Below are 20,706 nucleotides of genomic sequence, written 5' to 3' on the forward strand. Positions count from 1 at the left end.
CCTTTGTCTGTCAATCAGGTGGCCAGTAAACTATACACCTGCTTTTCATAGATGATGCACAGAATCATTTCTGAGCAAATAAGTGGCAGATCACGAAGTTATTTCACTGAGAAAAATTTCTAGCACACATCGTCATCAGCATGTTCTGGTAAGATTTTCTGTACAATTCTGATCTCTACCTGTAAAGCTGATAATACCTGTGTTGCTTGTCAGTGAGGATTCAGTGCCTTTGTCATGAGCTGTTTTTATTCAGGCGGTTGTTTCAATATGAATCTGCCAAGTTCACAATCTCCTTTGACTGTAATTCTGTGAGATTACTGATTCACAGAATATTTTAATCTGCAGAAAGTAATGTTCAGTCACATGCCTCTCCATAATCCCGAAATGCAATTGTGAATCTTTCTCGATCTCACTTGAAATGTGTGATGATCTCTCTCTATTCTTGTCTATCTGTGACTCTGTCTCTGTCACTGTGTCTATCTGTCTCTCTTTGTCTGTCTGTCCCTGTGACGATCTGCATCTCTCTCTTTCTCTGTCACAGAGTCACAGATAGACAAGGACAGAGAGAGAGATCATCACATATGTAAAGTGAGATCGAGAAAGATTCACAACTGCATTTAGGGATTATGGAGACGCATACACAGGAACACACGGCGACAGAGAGCACGGGCGGGTGCACAGAGAATACAGAAGGACAGCGCAAGAACAAGAGATAGAGACAGTGTCACAAATGTAGGATGAACACAATGACAGCCTTAGACAGGGAGAAATGGAGAATAAGACTAACACTGTGTGTAACACCTTTATAACTCCACCCCTCCACCATCTGTTCAGAGGGACAGAGCCGTGCATTGTTTCCAATATTCCCATCAGAGATCACTCAGCACTGTTTTCATAGAATTCAGAGTATTCCTACAGTATGGAAACAGGGCCTTCGGCCCAAGAACGCCACTCCGACCCTCAGAGCACCTCACCCAGACACATCTCCCTGCAACCCACCTAATCTACACATCCCTGAACACTATGGGCAACTTATCTTGTCCCATCCACCCAGCCAGCACATGGGAGGAAACAAGAGCACCCGGAGGAAACCCACGCAGCCACAGGGAGAACATGCCAACTCCACACAGACAGTGTCTGTCTCTTTCTCTCTCTGTCTCTATGTGTATCTGTCTCTATCTTGATTGTTGTGTCCATCTGAGACTCTATCTCTCTCTGTTTCTGTACCTGTGTTTATCTGTCACTCTTTGCCTGTCTCCATGTGACGATATCTCCCCCCACACTCCCGGCCCTGTGTCTGTGTTGGTCCTGATGTTAATCTGTGACTGTCTGTCTCTGTCCCTGTGCCTATGTGTGTCTCTGTCTCTCTTTGTCTACTTGTGATTCTGCATGTGTCTGTCTGTCTGACTATCTGCCTCTCTCTCTCTCTCTGTGTTTCTCCCATTTGCTATGTGTGTATCTCTATCTCTATCCCTGGGTCTGAGTCTTCCTCTCACCCTGTGACTATCTGTGTGTGTCTCTCCCTCCGTCACTACATAAACGGCCTCATTGATGTGACATTTACAAGTGTAATCATCCTCTCTTTCTCTCTCTCTTCCTTCAGAGCAGAGGGTCAGACATGTGTCCCACAGCAACAACAATGGAAGCCACTCTACAAAACTCATTCCCAGCAACAATGTGACCCTGCCCTGCCCGCCCTACACACCCCGAGAATGACCAGGGCAACAGGAGCGCAGAGATCGGACCCACCTCACAACTAAATGTGCCCCGCAAGAGGCACAACATGCTACCTGTGAGCAAGATGGATCGCTCCTTTCCTGGCACTGTGACCCTTCCAGGAACTACCTCCTAAATCACACTGTGGCATTCCCTCAAATAGATGGACTGCACTGGCTCAGCAAAGCAGAGTGTCATCACCTTCTCGAGGGCAGGTGGGAAAGGGAAATGATAGCTGGCTCATCGAGTGTCTCTTAGATCCCATGGAGCAACTTCAGACCCATTCTGTCCTTCGCTCCCTCGCTCGCGCTCTCCGTCTCTGTGTGTATCTTTGAACCTCCCCTTGACTTTGTGTATTTGTCTCTCCCTCTCTATGTCTCTCTCCCCCTCTTCCAGTGTCTAATATTCTTCCAGTTCCTTCATGGGATGTGAGTGGCCATAAGCCAGTGATTGAACCCTTTGCAGCCCATGCAGTGTAGCTCACCCACAGCATTTAGAGGGTGGCACTTCCTGGACTCAGACAAGTGACAGTGTCAGAATGGGAATATTATTCGGGCCAGTGTGCACTGTGTCTGGGAGCAGAGATTGGAGATGGTCATGTTCCAGGCATGGACTGCTCTTGTCCACTCAGGAATAGTGGGTGCTGTTTTGGAGGACCATTTCTGGAAGGGGATGCTGAATAATCCAAAGTGATCTCTGTAGGTCCTTGGAAATGAAGCACAGCTCTGTCCCTCTGTATTGATGGTGAAGGGTATTGCTCTCATTCTCCATTTGTCCCTGTGTAAATCTGTCATTCTCTTCATCTTACATTTGTGACTCTTGCTTTCTACCTTGTGCTCTCTTTCTCTGTCCCTCTGTGTTCTCTGTGAATCTTTTTGGTCTCTCTCTGTCCCTGTGTGTTCCTGTACATTTCTCTCCATATCCCTGAATGCAGCTGTGAATCTGTCTCTGTCTCAGTTCATGTGTGATGATCTCTCTCTGTCACTGTGTCTATCAATATCTCTCTGTCTCTCACTCAATCGTTTTGCGTATGTGTGTGTGTGTGTGTGTGTGTGTGTGTGTGTGTGTGTGTGTGTGTGTGTGCTCTCTTTCTGTCCCTATCTCTCTCTCTCACCACACCCCCCCCCCCAAACATCTACAACTATCTCTCCCTCCTTCACTACATAAACTCTCTAACTGATGTGACATTTACAAGTATATTCATCCTCTCTCTCTCTCCTTCAATGCAGAGGGTCAGGCATGTGTCCCACAGCAACAACAATGGAAGCAACATTCCAACACTCGTTCACAGCAACTATATGACCCCTCACCACTGAGAATGACCAGGGTGACAGAAGCACTTGGAGTTCATCTGCCACCCACCTGCATGTGTCCCTGCAAGAGGCACAATGTCCTGGCTGTGATCAAGATGGTTGCTCCTTCCCTGGCACTGTGTCTCACCCAGGAACTCCCTCCTAAATCACACTCTGGCCTTCCCTAAACCAGATGGATTGCTTTGGGTCAGCGAAACCAATCACCATCACCTTTGTGAGGGCAGGTAGTGAAGGGGAATTACAGCTGGCCCATCGAGTATCCCTCAGATCCCACAGAGCAACTTCAGACCAAATCTGTGCTAATTTCCCTGCTCTGTCTCTGGGTGTATCTTTGAGCCTCCCTTTGTTCCTGCATGCTTCTATTTCTCTCCTTCTTCCAGTTTCTTCATAGGATATGAGTGTCTATCGGTCGGTGAGTGATCCCTCTGCAATCCATGCGGTGTAGCTCACACACAGTGTTGTGAAGATGGGATTCGAGCCCAGTGACAGGGTCAGAATGGGGATATCATTTGAGTTCATTGCGCTCTGTGCCTGGAAGCAGAGATTGGACATGGGGATGTTCCAGGCATGGATTGCTGTTGTCCATTTGGGGATAGTGGTTGCTGTTTGGGGAGGTCATTTTTGGAAGGAGGTGCTGAATAACCCTGAATGATACTTGCAGAGGCTGTTGCAAATGATGCATAGGTCTGTCCGTCTGAACTGATGGTAAAGGGCTAGAGTAATTAAGGTTTTACATACTCTCTCTCTTATTCTCCATCTTCCCCTGAGTAGAGCTGTCATTGTCTTCATCTTACGTTTGTGAGCCCCTATTTGTTTCTTGTGCTCTCTCTCTCTGTCACTCCGTGTTCTTTGTGAATCTCTCCGTAACTCTCTGTCCCTGTGTATTCCTGTAAATCTCTCTCTGTGGCCCAGAATGTAGCTGTGTCTCATTTCATATCCGTAATAATTTCTCAGCCCCGTGTCTATCTGTCACACTCTGTCTCCCCCGTGTCTAAATGTGAGTCTCTCTCACTGTGCCAGTCTCTCTCTCCCTCTCTCTCCCTCTCTCTCTCTCTCGCTGTGTGTCATGGTGTCTATCTATGACTATCTCTGTCATCCCTGTGTTGATCTATTTGTGTCTCTTTCTCTCTGCCTGTGTCTACCTCTAGGTCTCTCTCATCCCTGTGTTGATCTCTGTGTGCCTTTCTATGTGTGCATGTCCATCTCTAGCTCTCTCTCTCTCTTCCTAAGTAGAGCTGTGTCTCTCTCTGTCCTTGTGTGCATTTGTGATCCTCAGTTTCTGACATGGCCTGTACTGTGTTTCTCTCTTTCTATCCCCATGTATATATTTCTCTTGTCTCTCTCACTACCGTGTCTCTGATTCTCTCTGCCCCGGTGTTTATTTATTTTAATCACATCTGGGATGGAAACATTTCTGGCCAGGCCTGCATTTCTTGCCCATCACTGACTGTGCAGAGAGCTGTGGGCCTGGACTCCATGACAGGCCAAACCAGACAACGAGCATTACTGAATCAAGTGTTTTCTTTTTCCCAAACAGTGACAATGGGTTCAACATCATTGTTGCATTCTCAGCTCTGAATTCTTTATTGAACTTAAATTCCACCCTCAGTCGTAGCTGGATTTGAACCTGGGTGCCCCTGGACTTGGGCTGAGTTTGTGTGTTAGTGGCATTGATAATACGATGAGGCCTATTTCTCTGTCCTTTCGGATTTCATGGTTTGCCTCTTATGTACCTGTGTGTTTCTGTGACTGTCTCTGTCCCTGTGATTATAATGTTGTGATTGTGTTGAAGGATCTGCTGGAGACTGGGTGCTGAGAGTTCCCCTACGATTATCCAGGATTGCAGTAAATGAGCTCTTTCACTGGAATGAGGCTGCACTTGCTATTCTGACTATTCCCCAGCATTCCTGAAAAGTGGGAACTGGGCACAGTGAGACTGTGGGGGAGATGCACTCAGATGGCGTAGCAGTGAGTCATTGGTAAGGTTTCGGCATCTGTGTCTCCTTGTCTTTGTGTCTAAATAAGGGGTCGGCCATTTAGAACAGAGTTGAGGAGAAACTTCTTCACCCAGAGAGTGGTGGATATATGGAATGGTCTGCCCCAGAAGGCAGTGGAGGCCAACTCTCTGGATACTTTCAAGAAAGAGATGCACAGAGCTCTTAAAGATAGTGGAATCAAAGGTTATGGGGAGAAGGCAGGAACAGGATACTGATTGTGGATGCTCAGCCATGATCATAATGAATGGTGGTGCTGGCTTGAAGGGCCGAATGGCCTACTCCAGCACCTGTTGTCAATTGTCTATTGTCTATTGTCCTTCTCCAGCTTCCAATGTTCTTCTACTTCCTTCATGGGATATGAGTGACAATCAGTCAGGGTGTGAATGCTTCACAGTCCATGAGATGTAGCTCACCCACAGTGTTGTGAGGGTGGCACTTCATGGATTCAGACCCACTGACAGCATTGCAATGGGAATATCGTTCGGAGTCAGTGTGCACTGTGTCTGGGAGCAGAGAATGGGGATGGGGATGTTCCCAAAAGGATGAAAGCAGTCAATCCTGGAATAGTGGGTGCTGTTGTGGAAGATCATTTTTGCTGAATAATCCTGAGTGATCCCTGCAGGGACCTTTAGATGATGTACAACTCTGTGCCACTGTACTCATAGTAAAGGGGAGAGAGTGTCTGTCTCATTCTCCATTTCTCCTTGTGATAACAGTGTCATCGTTTTCATCTTAGCTTTGTCTCTTTCTCTATCTGTCTCATGCCATTTCTTTGTGAATCTGTTTGTCTGTCTCTGTTTCTGTGAATCTCACTCCATGTTGCTGAATGTAGCTGCGATGTCTCTGTGATCAGTTCATAAGTGTGATAATCTCTCTCTGCTCCATGTGTCTATCTGTGGTTCTGTTTGTGTCCCTATATATATCAGCAATCTCTCTATGTCCCTGTGAATATCTGTTTCTTTCATTCATGGATTCCCTACAGTGTGGAAACAGGCCATTCGGCCCAATAAGGCTATACTATCCTTCAGAGCCTCCCACCACAACCCCATAACCCACTTGTTATACACATTGCTGAACAAGTTAGCATGGTCAATCCACTTAGCCTGTACACCTTTGGACCGTGGAAGGAAAACTGAGCACCCGGAGGAAAGTCACACAGACTTGGAGACCATGTGCAAACTTCACACAGTCACTCAAGGATGGGAGACAACTTGGGTCCCTGGTGCTGTGAGGCAGCAGTGCTAGCCACTGAGCCATGGTGCCTATCTATCTATCTCTCTGACCCTGTCTCTATCTGTTTCTCTCGCTCTTTCTGAGTCTGTGTCTGTCGATGGTTCTCCCCCCTCTCTCTCTTTCTCTTTCTGTCTTTCTTTCTCTCTCTCTCTCCCTCTCTCCATGCGTCTATCAGTTATTCTCTCTGCCCTGTCACTGTGTCTATTTGTGATTCTCTCTGTCATTGCACCTATCTGTGTCATCCTCTCTCTCTGTCTCCCTCAAAACCTGTGAAAATCTGTGTCTCTCCCAACCTCACTGTATAAATTGTCGAATTGCTGATACACTTACAAGTGTAATCATTCTCTCTCTCTCCATCTCTGTGTCTTTCTGTGTGTGTCTCTCTCTTTCTTTTTGTCCCTGTGAATAAATGTGAGTGTGTGTATGTACAAGACTGTATGTGAGAGCGTCTGCACACACGAGAGAGTGTGTGATTGAGAGTAAGGGACTGAGTATGTTTGAGACCCTTTACTGGGGCAGGGGAAGAAACACATGATTTATAGACAGCCACATAATGAAATTACAGGATGGAATCATTGACACAAACTTTGCAGTCCAATGGACACACTCACATGCATGGTCTTTCTTTCTGATGCACGCACACACACAGAGCCTCTCTTTGGGTCTCTCTCTCTCTCTCACATGCGCAAACACACGGAGACACGTGCGTGCAGACACACAGATGCACAGAGACACACACGCGCGCAGGTACACAGAGACACACACAGACACACACGCGCAGACACACGCGTGCGCATACACACGGAGACACACATGCACATGCACATGCTCTTTACCTGGATGTTGCTGATTATGGTCGATTTGAGATACAAAGAAAGGCCGGATATATTGGAATATTTTTCACTGAAGCGTAGGAGGTTTAAAGGTGACCTGATAAGGAGTTTATAAAATAATGAGGGGTATAGATAGAGGTAATGGTAGCTGTCATTTCCCTAGGATGGGACATTTCAAGACTAGGGTACACAATTTTAAAGGCGAAAGGAGAAAGATTCAGAGAAGGCATAAGGGGCAAAGTATTTACACAGAGGGTGGTAAGTGTGTGGAATAAATATCCTGAGTAAGAGGTGTGTGTGAGTACAATTACATCACTTAAAATACATTTGGGCCAGGAGCAGGCAGGTCATACTAGTTTAGTTTGGGATTATGTTCGGCATGCACTAGTTGGACCGAAGAATCTGTTGTTGTGCTGTCGGACTGTATGACATGCAGATACGCACATGCACATGCACACACTCACACACACACACACACACACACACACACACACACACACACACGCTCACACACACACACACGCTCACACACACACACTCACACACACACACACACACACTCACACATACACACGCTGACACAAACGCACATGCTCACACATGCAAACACTCACACACATGCACATGCACATACTCACATACACACACACACATACATGCACTCACACACACACACATGCACGCGCACTCACACACATATGTGCGCTCACACACACACAAATGTGCATGCTCACACACACACTTACACACACACACACATGTGCTCATACACAAATGCGTGCGCTCTCAAACACATGCACACACACACGCACCCACATGCGCGCTCACACATGCACACAAACACACACATGCACATGCACACAGGTACATGCACATACGTGCACACTCACACAAACACACACTCACACGTACATGCACATACTTGCATGCTCACACACACATACACACACACACACACACACACACACACACACATACACACACACACACACACACGCTGACCCCTTGAGCTCAGAGCCTCACTGATTACAGCCCCTGATAAAACCTGTATAAAGTGCTCCCATGTTCTCCACAGTCCTGTGCTGGGAGCAAAGTGGGAGCGGAGATGGGGAAATGTGGGTGTTTGAGGGGCAGTGATATGATCAATGCTTTAAATTCTCAAACTCTACTGACATTTTCAGGAGGAGGAGAAGAAACAAAGTTTTGAATGTCAAGTTTGAAATGGCTGTATGTTGTGCAGACCAGGTAGAGACAGGGGCAGAAGAGAGAGAGAGAGAGAGTGAGAAAGAGATAACAAAGTGTGAAGCTGGATGAGCACAGCAGGCCAAGCAGCATCTCAGGAGTTTGATTCTGGGAGCCACACTGACAGCAGGAAAATCCCGACAGATCCTCAGCAAATATCCCCATTATCTTTCTATTCCTGTCTCTTGGGGCATCTGCAGTCCGGCTCTTAGGTGCTATTATGAGACCAATGTTAAATATTTTCAAGCTGCACTGACAGAGATAACATGGCTTTAAAAAGGTTTCAAAGAACAAGGAATGGTAAATCTTTGCTGCGAGAGAATTAACATTTCAATGGCCAGGAAAATCCAACAAAAGACTCCAATCCTGGGAATTACCATCTCTATCACACAGAGGCCTCCTTAATGAGCAGACTGAGGGACATTGCAATGTGTCAGAGGTGGAGTCTGCAAACCACTCACTGAGAAATGTGTCAGATTTATCCTGACATAATGCGTAGTGAGCAGCTCTCCCTGTTTGATTGAGATGGTGTGTGAGTATGTGTGTTTATTATTATTTTAAACCTCTGTTATATTGCCAGCTTATGATTTATTTGGTAGTTTGATGTTGCTATGATGTTTTGTAATGCTGTGGAGGTGGTGTAGTGCACATAAGACTGACCTCTTGTTGTGTAATTTTGCTGCAAAATGCTGTAGCTCCCCCTTTCAAGTAATCTTTTCTGTTTTATCCCCTGAAATTTCTGGTTTGGAAAGTGACAATGTGAAGATCCAAAATGTCTGGGGCCAGGAAAGCTTTGAAAAAAAAACTTCCAGAGGGGGACAATATTGGCCTGATGCCTGTTCCCACTGCATACCATGAGGGGCCCATATGAGTCCTCTCTCTTTCTGACCCTGAAGTTTATATGGGTTATGGAGGAGGGCAGTGTGATTAGATGTGACAGTGAGAGAAAGATTTGAAGAACTGAGAGAGCAGGACAAACAGGAGAGCCAGAGAGAGTATTTGAGATTGTGAATTAACTGTAATGTCAGATTCTGGGGTCACAGGAAATAATTAAACTGAGCCAGCATCACAGATGGGGAAAAAAATCAGATTATCTGGCTGCTGGGACACTGCTGCATGTGGGATCTTGCTGTGTATTAATTGTCCCAGTGCCATTGTTACAGGCTGTGACTGTTTTAATCAGCTCACCCATCATTTCAAAGCTTTACGAAGGGACTGGCATGGAAACTAAACGCACCACCCGATATGTTTGTGTTCAGATGTTGCCAAGAGATTGTCCATGTGACAGAGAGGAAATCCCAGGATCTTGCTGCACTGTCTCTGCTTTGCCTTTCAACTAATGCTGTCTCTTTTTTTTCTCCAAAGGGATCAGTTATTTTTTGAAGAACCAAAGGGGAGGTTTTTGGGGCCCACAACGCATAGAACAACGGCTTTCTCCGAAGGGGGATATCATCCTGAGACTTATTGGACAGGCTGCACCCCAGGGTTTGAAGCTTGGGGTTAAAGTAATCGGGGCCATGGGATTTGGCACAAACATGTGTCAGGACTCCCCAAGGAGGAAATCAAAATTGTAAATGTGAAATCTCACAAAAGACATGTTCTGAAGTCAGAGTAATAATGTGAGAATGTGAAGTCGACATTGGGATTGAGAGACAGACTTGCAACATGGAGAGAGGCAGAAGAAAATGGAGAGGGACGGAGTGAGAGGCATTTGAGATTCTTAAGTATCTGTCACGATAGTGCCTGGGGAATACAGAAAATATTTACCATTTAACCAACATTGGGTTTATCTTGTTCCTGACACATTGCTGGCAGTGGGATCTTGCTGTGCCTCATTGTCCTGCAGCAATGCGACTGTCTCGATAATCTCCTCCTTTTAACCTTGCCTGATGGGTCTGGGATTGAAATTTCCCAAAGTTTTCCCCAATTCAATCAGAGCCTGGCATTGATGAGGGATGGCTTGTGTGAAGGGGAGACATCAAACCCTAGCCTCTTGCTGGGCGATTTCTTTAACAATGTCCTTCCTTTCCAGTTCCAATAACTTTCCTCCCTTTCTCTGTCTATTTATTTTGAAACTACAAGGGGATAAGAAATCCTTCCCTTGGACACAAGTTTCCTTCAGAGCGAGGAGGGGTGGGGTTCAGGCATTGGCCTGAGGCCTGTTCAAAAGGCTGCAGACTGCGGGGCCCATGTCAGTTGTATTTGATTATTACCTCAAGATTTGAATTCCTCTGGTGTACCCTGGTTTTCTTTTAGGAGCCTCCAGGTAACTTTTAAGAACAGGTTTGAAGTCTGGGGTTAAAGTAACCAGGGCTTTGGGATTTGACACAAACATGTTAATTCTCCTCCCAGTGAGTGTCTGACAGACAGGACTCCCCACGGAGGAAATTAAAACCATAAATGTGAAACTCTCTTCAAAGACTCATTCTCACTTCAGTGTAATGTGTGACATGTGCAGGCCAGGATGAAAAAAAATTGATAATCACATAAATAAAATATTTTTTGGCCATTTTACTTCAATCCCCTGAGTAACTGCGAGGGCATCTCTGTCTTTCTCACTCTGTCTCCTCTCCTGAACCCTCTCCAGCTTCCTTTCACTTTTTTTTTCAAACAGAAACAGAGGGGGAGTTAGAAATAGTTTGCAATACAAAGTTTTTTTACCAAAAAAAAACAGATGTAGACAAAAAGTGTGAGTGGGAGGGTGTGAGGGATAAAGGGACAAGATATGTCTTTGTATCTGTGCTGGGAAAGGGAGACAGGATCTGGGGGAGGTGGCATATTGTTGGTGAGAGAACTGGGGTCTCCAATATCTCTTCACTGCCCAACTCCAATCACTTTGTTCTAGAAAGTGCCACCCACCAACTCAAATCCTGGGATGGAGGGGGTGTTTTTTGTCCCAAAGAAACTGATAGCCTCTTCCCTGAATGGAAATTGTGATTTCAACACATTTTGGAGCAGGAAGGGGCGACCTGTAGGATCGCAATGTGTATCAATGACCTGCAGCATTACTGGCACAGAATGCTGGGAAACAGTGCCCTGGCTTATCAAACAGAATATCCTCCAACATCAATGTCACAGTCTTTTTAAATGATAACGATTACAATGCACAGGATTTAATCTGGGAGAGAGAGAGAAAAAAAATCAGAAATGGGGAGGTGGGGAGGGAACAAGTGAGAGAGGAAGAAAGATCGAAAGATTAGAGATTTAGAAGGGAAAGAGAGAGAGCCTGGAAAAGAGAGAGTGACATATCAGAGGTGAAGGGGAGAGAAGGAAGTATTTTGAATTTCGCAAGCAGCAGGATTGGTCCCTCTCTGTCAGCCTGGAGCCAGAATTGAGCCCTTAACCAGCATCAGTGAAACCCACAATCTATCTGCAGTCACACTGTTGCTTGTGGGATCTTGCTGTGTGTCAAATTACCTGCAGTGTGGCCTACATTGCAACAAGATGCCCAGTGTCCAAATGTTGTTTACAGAGCCTTTGATATTACATTTTCTTTGTCTCTCTGTCTCACTCTGTCCATCTCCTTCTCCACGCACCTTCCTCAGACTGGGATCTTCCTCACTTTCTCTCTGACCATACTCTGGCTCTTTCTTTCTCTCTTACTTTATCTCTTCCCCATTTCCCTCTCTCCATTGCCATTCCTCAGTTTAGGCCTTCCCCACTCCCACCACTCTCTCCAGACCGTCCCACCGTTTTAGACAGTCAATGCCGCAGTGTGACAGGTCAGGGTTACTAAATGGCAGGGGTGACAACATTTCAGTCACAGAGGTATAATTCAGAGACAGTGTTGGGGGGAAAGGGAGATGGAGACAGAGAGGAAAAGCTTAGAAAGGCGGGGATGGGAGTGAGATCGGAGGGCTGTGGGAGTGGGGAGGTGGGGATGTATGGGAGGCGGGGAATAGATACAAGGGCTGTGGTGGGGGATCAGTAGTCATTGGGATCTTGCTGTGCAGTTGTTTGTTTATTCAAAATTTAGCCCCTTCTGGGTGTTGTATATGGGACGGGGAGAGGGGAGAGTTGGGGGAGATCAGGAATCCTAACCATATGTGAAGCTTTGGAAGTCATATCTGTGTTTCAGATGGGGCCACATGGCAGCAAGCAATCAATGGAAGATGCAGGTGTCAGGTTCGTTTTCGGAGACCCTCATGGACTTGCTGCAATAACAAGACACTGACCTGTTTAGAAAAACACAAATCCTTTTATAACCAAGCAAGTACAAGCTGTGGAGAATTATTGTACTCAACACGGCACAGAGCGCAGAGTCTCACAAGTAATTCTCCCCGAGCAGTGGACAGTCCCCGCTTTTTATACTTTACAAAGACATGATACATAAAACAGATGTAATGGGAGCTGCTTGGCCTGCTGTGTTCATCCAGCTTCACACTTTGTTACCCTGATACATAAAACAGTTTCACATTTTACAATGACATGATGCATGAAACAATTACTACAACAGACAAAAACAGGATACCAAACAATGATTACATCAACAACATAAAAGACCAGGATATAGTATCGATTGCCAGTGAAGTAGCTGCTAATGGCAGGAGGCGATTTCGAGTTGTTGTCCAGGACAGATTCTGATTTCAAGTTGCCAGTGTTTCTGGCTGGAACAAAGTCAGTGCCCTGGCCCCTTTGTCAGCGACAGAAGTTACATGCTTCAGAGGTCTCACACCTTTACAAATGTTCCTTACTTAACCTTATTTGAAACAGTTTGATTCTTGTTTTATTCAGTCAGGAAGCTGAAGACAGTGTTTGCATAATGATGAGTGGGAAGATAAGGAGTTACAAAAGTTTTACACTGAATTCCTAGCTGGGCAGGAAGCTTCAGGGTAGTGCCTGCATACCGATGTGTAGGTAAATAAAAGACTTTAATTTATAGAAGTATAGACATCAATGGGATGTTATCCCAATAACATCTCACAGGCACCACCCGAATGAAGTGTATTGGCGAGCTGAAGGCCATAGGAGATTGGAAGGGAGGGGTGAGCTGGATACTCCTGTCGATCCATCAAACTGTTTTCTCTCCTGCATTTCATCTTGGAATATCTGGGAGAAATTCCGCTGGGACTTATTGTCATTTTAATGGAGAGGTAGGTGGGTAGGATGGGTTGCCAGGATCTGGGAAAGGAAGACTACAATCCCTCCTCCTCCCCCCACCACCCCATGTCCCAATGCCACCTCTTGGCCCCTCTTGGCCTGTCTGTGAGGTTTTGGGGTGAATGGAGGGAATTGTTCCCATTGACTGGGACCTTATTCTGATCTCTGGGAGGGCTGTGGGTGAGGGAGTGGGGGTGTCAGTGCAGGATCTGGAACGGGGAGGGGCTCAGTATTACAAAGGGGCAGAAACTGCAGGGACTGACATCACACCCACCCCCCACTCCCTCTACGCCAGTGTTCAGGATGAGTTAAGATTCTCCATCAACGTGTGGCCATTTTCACATTTTGCTGTTTATGCAACCACACACAGCGCGGAGAGTGGAGGTGGGGTTGGGGTGAAGATGGGAGTGTTGGGGGGAAAAGGAATACAGCTGAAACAGGTAGAGGTGGACACGTTTAGCGAGGCTAGGTACAGAATCTTGGGAGGTGGTGGTGAGAGGCTAACTCACGTGTTCAGTCCGACTCTGCTCAAAAGTTGAAATGGGGGAGTGTAATATTTGCAGGCGGGTTCAGTGGGGGAGAGGCCTGTTTTCACATTGCAGCCTGTAGAGGGGGTGGGCCAGGCTCCGACAAGGTGTTGAGGGAATCCCTCAGCAGTACCGCACACAGCTGCCGGTGGGATCTTACTGTGCACCAATGCAGCCTGCAGGTCACCCTCACGTCGACATGAGGCTGTCTGCAGGGCCCTGGGCTGAGACTGCTGATGGCCTGATAGTGCGTGCACTGAGTTGTATGTCACCCCTTCTTTCCCCAACCCTACCGCAGCCCAGAACCACCCCACATTCCCTCACCCCTGCAACCTCCAAAATGCGACAATGATGTTGCAAATGTCCACGAGACACAGCGGGGAGATGGGAACACATGGCAAACGTGAGGCAGAAGAGGGCATTGCTATTGAAACTTGAAGGAAATGGAGAGAGTGAGGGACATTGATCGATTCTCGAGCAGGAGAAAGTCAACAGAGATCGATCCATGGATAGGGGCAGAGACAGAGATGGGGAGGGAGAGAGACAGGCGACTGGACACTTTGAAAGGTTCATCATTAATATTTCATGTAGAAACAGCACCAATCCCAGGTGGAGTGGGCAAGAGGTTTGTGCCTGGTGAATGGGAGTGGGCAGAGGGGAACATTGGTCATTTCTTTGTGTTTTTTTAACCGCATCGCCAGAGTGACAGAGAACAAGCTGTGGGGGGGACAGGTTAAACACTGAGTGGGGAGATGGAGAGGGACAGAGACACAGGCCCTGTTGGGTGACTCTCCACCACTGAGTCACTGCCCAGCCTCTCAGGAAATAAACCTTTTTTGAGTGCGAGCAGCAGCGGAGGCAAGACGGACCCGGAAGACCGCAGCTAAGGTAAAGCAGTTTATTTTTAAAATTACTTACCAGTAGCGGGCAGCGGTGTTTTTCCTCTTTCAGAGAAGGAGCGGGAGCAGCGGAGGAAGTGACGAGGACCAGAGGGGCAGCCGGGAAGGAAAGCAGTGAGTATAAATACTCACCCTTCGACGCCAACGGCCATTTTGAGTGCGAGCAGCAGCGGAGGCAAGACGGACCCGGAAGACTGCAGCTAAGGTAAAGCAGTTTATTTTTAAAATTACTTACCGGTAGCGGGCAGCAGTGTTTTTCCTCTTTCAGAGAAGGAGCGGGAGCAGCGGAGGAAGTGACGAGGACCAGAGGGGCAGCCGGGAAGGAAAGCAGTGACCATATATATCAGCAAGGCGGCTAAACCCGAGACTCTACAACTGTAGAGTCTCCCACCCGCCCTCCTCCTCTAACCTAGTTAGTAAGGTAAGGTTCATTCTAAACTTTCTCTATTGAATATAAGTTTGTTATTAATTTGTTATTATTATTTGACGTAAGCTTTCTACTTTAGTATTGAGTGGGTGTTCAGATAAGTGGGGTATGGACGCTAGGGCAGTTGCTTGTTCCTCCTGCAGAATGTGGCAGTTGGGAGATGTGGCACACGTCTCCACTGGCTACATCTGCGGGAAGTGCACCCAGCTACAGCTCCTTGAAAACCGTGTTAGGGAAATGGAGCTGGAGCTGGATGAACTACGGATCATTCGGGAGGCAGAGGGGGTAATTGAGAGGAGTTATCGGGAGTTGGTCACTCCTAAGGCTCAGGGCGAGGATAGATGGGTTACAGTTAGGGGGAGGAAAGGGGACAGACAGACAGTGCAGAGATCCCCTGTGGGCATTCCCCTCAGCAATAAGTATACCGTTTTGGATACTGCTGGGGGGGATGACCTACCAGAGGAAAGCCATAGTAGTCAGTTCTCTGGCACTGAGCCTGACACTGTGGCAAAGAAGGGAAGGGGGCAGAATAGAAAAGTACTCGTGGTAGGGGACTCGATAGTTAGGGGAATCGACAGGAGATTTTGTGGGCAAGATCGGGATTCCCGGAAGGTAAGTTGCCTCCCTGGTGCCAGGGTCTGGGACGTCTCCGATCGGGTGTATAAAGTGCTAAAAGGGGAGGGCGACCAGCCAGAAATCGTGTTACATATTGGCACAAATGATATAGCCAGAAATAGGTTTGAGGGTATAAAAAGTGATTTCAGGGAGTTAGGATGGAAGCTGCAGAGCAGGACGAACAGAGTAGTGTTCTCTGGTTTACTACCGGTGCCACGAGATAGCGAGGTGAGGAACAGGGAGCGGGCGCAGCTGAACACGTGGCTACGCAGCTGGTGTAGGAGGGAGGGCTTCAGATATGTTGATAATTGGGATGCCTTCTGGGGAAGGTGGGACCTGTACAAGAAGGACGGGTTGCATCTGAACTGGAAGGGGTCCAATGTCCTGGGTAGAAGGTTTGCTCGAGTAGTTCGAGAGGGTTTAAACTAGTATGGCAGGGGGGTGGGAACCTGAGCTGTATACCAGAGGTGAGCGTTGATGCAGGTGAGGCAGTAGCAAGAGGTAGACCAGCTAGTGGGAAGGATTTTCCTGGGAAGGAACCAAGGGATCGGTTAAAGTGTGTTTGCTTTAATGCAAGGAGTATCAGGAATAAAAGTGATGAACTTCGAGCATGGATCAGTACCTGGTGCTATGATGTTGTGGCCATAACAGAGACATGGGTTTCTCAGGGGCAGGAATGGTTGCTGGATGTTCCAGGGTTTAGAACATTTAAAAAGAATAGGGAAGGGGAAAAAGAGGAGGGGGTGTAGCACTACTAATCAGAGAGAGTATCACAGCTACAGAAGCTTCCATTGTCGAGGAAGATCCGCCTACCGAGTCAGTATGGGTGGGAATTGGGAACAGCAAGGGAGTAGTCACCTCGTTAGGGGTTTACTACAGGCCCCCCAGTAGCAGCAGGGAGATTGAAGAAAGCATAGGTCGGCAGATTTTGGAAAAGTGTGCACGCAGTAGGGTTGTTGTAATGGGTGACTTTAACTTTCCTAATATTGATTGGAACCTCCTTCGAGCAGAAGATTTGAATGCAGCTGTTTTTGTAAGGTGTGTTCAGGAGGGTTTCCTAACGCAGTACATTGACAGGCCGACGAAGGGAGAGGCCATTCTTGACTTGGTGCTCGGAAACGAGCCGGGGCAGGTATCAGATCTTGTGGTGGGAGAGCATTTTGGTGATAGTGACCATAACTGCCTCACATTCCACATAGCTATGGAGAAGGAGAGGATTAGGCAATATGGGAGGATATTTAATTGGGGAAGAGGAAACTATGATGCGATTAGACATGAGTTAGGAAGCATGGACTGGGAGCAGTTGTTCCATGGTAAGGGAACTATAGACATGTGGAGACGGTTTAAGGAACAGTTGTTGGGAGTGATGAGTAAATATGTCCCTCTGAGACAGGCAAGAAGGGATAAGATTAAGGAACCTTGGATGACGAGAGCGGTGGAGCTTCTTGTGAAAAGGAAGAAGGTAGCTTACATAAGGTGGAGGAAGCTAGGGTCAAGTTCAGCTAGAGAGGATTACATGCAGGCAAGGAAGGAGCTCAAAAATGGTCTGAGGAGAGCCAGGAGGGGGCACGAGAAAGGCTTGGCAGAAGGAATCGGGGAAAACGCAAAGGCATTTTACACTTACGTGAGGAATAAGAGAATGGTCAAAGAAAGAGTAGGGCCGATCAGGGATAGCATAGGGAACTTGTGTGTGGAGCCTGAGGAGGTAGGGGAAGCCCTAAATGAGTTTTTTGCTTCTGTCTTTACGAAAGAAACCAACTTTGTAGTGAATGAAACCTTTGAAGAGCAGGTGTGCATGCTGGAATGGATAGAGATAGACGAAGCTGATGTGCTGAAAATTTTGTCAAACATTAAGATTGACAAGTCGCCAGGCCCGGATCAGATTTGTCCTCGGCTGCTTTGGGAAGCGAGAAATGCAATTGCTTCGCCACTTGCGAAGATCTTTGCATCCTCGCTCTCCACTGGAGTCGTACTTGAGGACTGGAGAGAGGCAAATGTAATTCCTCTCTTCAAGAAAGGAAATAGGGAAATCCCTGGCAATTATAGACCGGTAAGTCTCACGTCTGTCGTCTGCAAGGTGTTAGAAAGGATTCTGAGGGATAAGATTTATGACCATCTGGAAGAGCATGGCTTGATCAAATACAGTCAACACGGCTTTGTGAGGGGTAGGTCATGCCTTACAAACCTTATCGAGTTTTTTGAGGATGTGACTAGAAAAGTTGATGAGGGTCGAGCTGTGGATGTGGTGTATATGGACTTCAGTAAGGCATTTGATAAGGTTCCCCATGGTAGGCTCATTCAGAAGGTCAGGAGGAATGGGATACAGGGGAACTTAGCTGCTTGGATACAGAATTGGCTGGCCAACAGAAGACAGCGAGTGGTAGTAGAAGGAAAATATTCTGCCTGGAAGTCAGTGGTGAGTGGAGTTCCACAGGGCTCTGTCCTTGGGCCTCTACTGTTTGTAATTTTTATTAATGACTTGGACGAGGGGATTGAAGGATGGGTCAGCAAGTTTGCAGACGACACAAAGGTCGGAGGTGTCGTTGACAGTGTAGAGGGCTGTTGTAGGCTGCAGCGGGACATTGACAGGATGCAGAGATGGGCTGAGAGGTGGCAGATGGAGTTCAACCTGGATAAATGCGAGGTGATGCATTTTGGAAGGTCGAATTTGAAAGCTGAGTACAGGATTAAGGATAAGATTCTTGGCAGCGTGGAGGAACAGAGGGATCTTGGTGTGCAGATACATAGATCCCTTAAAATGGCCACCCAAGTGGACAGGGTTGTTAAGAAAGCATATGGTGTTTTGGCTTTCATTAACAGGGGGATTGAGTTGAAGAGTTGTGAGATCTTGTTGCAGCTCTATAAAACTTTGGTTAGACCGCACTTGGAATACTGCGTCCAGTTCTGGGCGCCCTATTATAGGAAAGATGTGGATGCTTTGGAGAGAGTTCAGAGGAGGTTTACCAGGATGCTGCCTGGACTGGAGGGCTTATCTTATGAAGAGAGGTTGACTGAGCTTGGTCTCTTTTCATTGTAGAAAAGGAGGAGGAGAGGGGACCTAATTGAGGTATACAAGATAATGAGAGGCATAGATAGAGTTGATAGCCAGAGACTATTTCCCAGGGCAGAAATGGCTAGCACGAGGGGTCATAGTTTTAAGCTCGTTGGTGGAAAGTATAGAGGGGATGTCAGAGGCAGGTTCTTTACGCAGAGAGTTGTGAGAGCATGGAATGCATTGCCAGCAGCAGTTGTGGAAGCAAGGTCATTGGGGTCATTTAAGAGACTGCTGGACATGTATATGGTCACAGAAATTTGAGGGTGCATACATGAGGATCAATGGTCGGCACAACATTGTGCGCTGAAGGGCCTGTTCTGTGCTGTACTGTTCTATGTTCTATGTTCTAAACCCTGGGGACAGTCAGAAAGCATCTGCCCCTTGATCCCTGTTGAAATCTCTTCCATTTCTCTGGGTTCAAAACCAGGGGAAAGTGCTGATAAAATGGGGAAATGTTGGAGGTCAGTCAGTGGCAGGATTGCCTTTGTTTCTGTTTATTTTTTCTTCAAAATATCCTGGCTTTGATTTGGTCAATTTCTGTCTGTTTATTTTCTCTCTCTTTCTCTCTCTCTCTCTCTCTCTGTTTCCCCCGCTCACCCCTCACCCCACCATCTCATTCTCTGTCTCTCTCTCTCTGTGCTGGGGCAGGGGGGGAGATATCTGACACTGAAGCTTGTAGACAGTGAGACACACAGATTCTGGGAGTGGGGGTGTGGGATGTGTGAGGGGGGTGTGAATCCCAGCTCTGGAGTAAATATCTCTCCTGCCCTTCCCCTCAAACAGAAACACTGGGACAGTGAGGCAGTTTGAGATATCTTCCTGTTCCCCACTCTCTGTGTTTAAAATCAGGAGCTGTGCTGGTGTTTGGGTGGAGGGCGGGGTGGGGTGGGGTGAGGAGAGTGTGAGATTGTGGATACTCAGGCATGTTCAGCAGTGGGATCTTGCTGTGCTGGGTGGGGAATGTCTCAGATTGCTGAAGGCAGCAAGCGGTGAGATTTTGCTGAGCTTTCGGTGCTTTTTAAAAAAAAAATCCATTTTCATTTCTCTCTGTCTTACCTCCACCCCCAAGGAGATTTTATTCGGGAGCTGAAACTCAGGATGATGCAGAGTCAGAGAGAATCAAATCATTCTGCAGTGAGGAATCGTCAGACAGGAGCTGGGACCAGAGAGAGCGAGACAGAGAGAATCACAATAAACCATCCAGTGTCCTTGTCGTTCAATTCCACACTCACATGCTCACAGGAAAAATGAATTATGGGGCTCAGGCAGTCTCTGGAGTTTGGACCACAAGGGCGTGAGACCTGGGCTGGGGCTTGGGGGAGACGAAGGGGAAAAATGGGGCTGCTGCACAGTCTGATCCCACAGATTTCACTGCCTTCCTCTGACTCCATATTCCCAGCTTCTTGTCTCTCTCACAGCTTTCCATAAGTCTCCATCTCCCCCACATCCCCAAATCTCCCCCATCCACTCTCCCCTGATCCTCTGATATCCTTCCTTCGAATCACTTGGCTCCCTTCCTGGGATTTTCAGGAACTGTTCCAGCGTACAATCTTTCTGAAATCTGGCCTTCCCCATTCACCTCTCTCTGCACTTTCACTCTCTCACTGTCCTGTGGGATCTTGCTGTTCCTGCCTGACAGTCATTCTATCTGCATGCTCCCTCACTGTCTCCCTATTCCCTACTCTCGATGGTATCTCTCTGTCTGCTCTTCTTTCACTCGATTTCTCTCTGTCTCTCTCTCTCTCTATC

At 47.1% G+C, this 20,706-nt stretch overlaps 1 long non-coding RNA gene across 1 annotated transcript in view; it reads right to left on the reverse strand.

The window, feature by feature from the left end:
* LOC132207700 (uncharacterized) overlaps positions 1-20,706 on the reverse strand; it is a 31,366-nt gene that overhangs the window by 2,395 nt on the left and 8,265 nt on the right. Inside the window, exon 2 of the long non-coding RNA XR_009443718.1 lies at positions 14,880-15,060. This is a non-coding gene — a long non-coding RNA (uncharacterized LOC132207700). The remainder of the gene's footprint in view (positions 1-14,879; positions 15,061-20,706) is intronic.

The sequence above is a fragment of the Stegostoma tigrinum genome, unplaced genomic scaffold (assembly GCF_030684315.1).
Source record: "Stegostoma tigrinum isolate sSteTig4 unplaced genomic scaffold, sSteTig4.hap1 scaffold_126, whole genome shotgun sequence".
Taxonomy (NCBI): domain Eukaryota; kingdom Metazoa; phylum Chordata; class Chondrichthyes; order Orectolobiformes; family Stegostomatidae; genus Stegostoma; species Stegostoma tigrinum.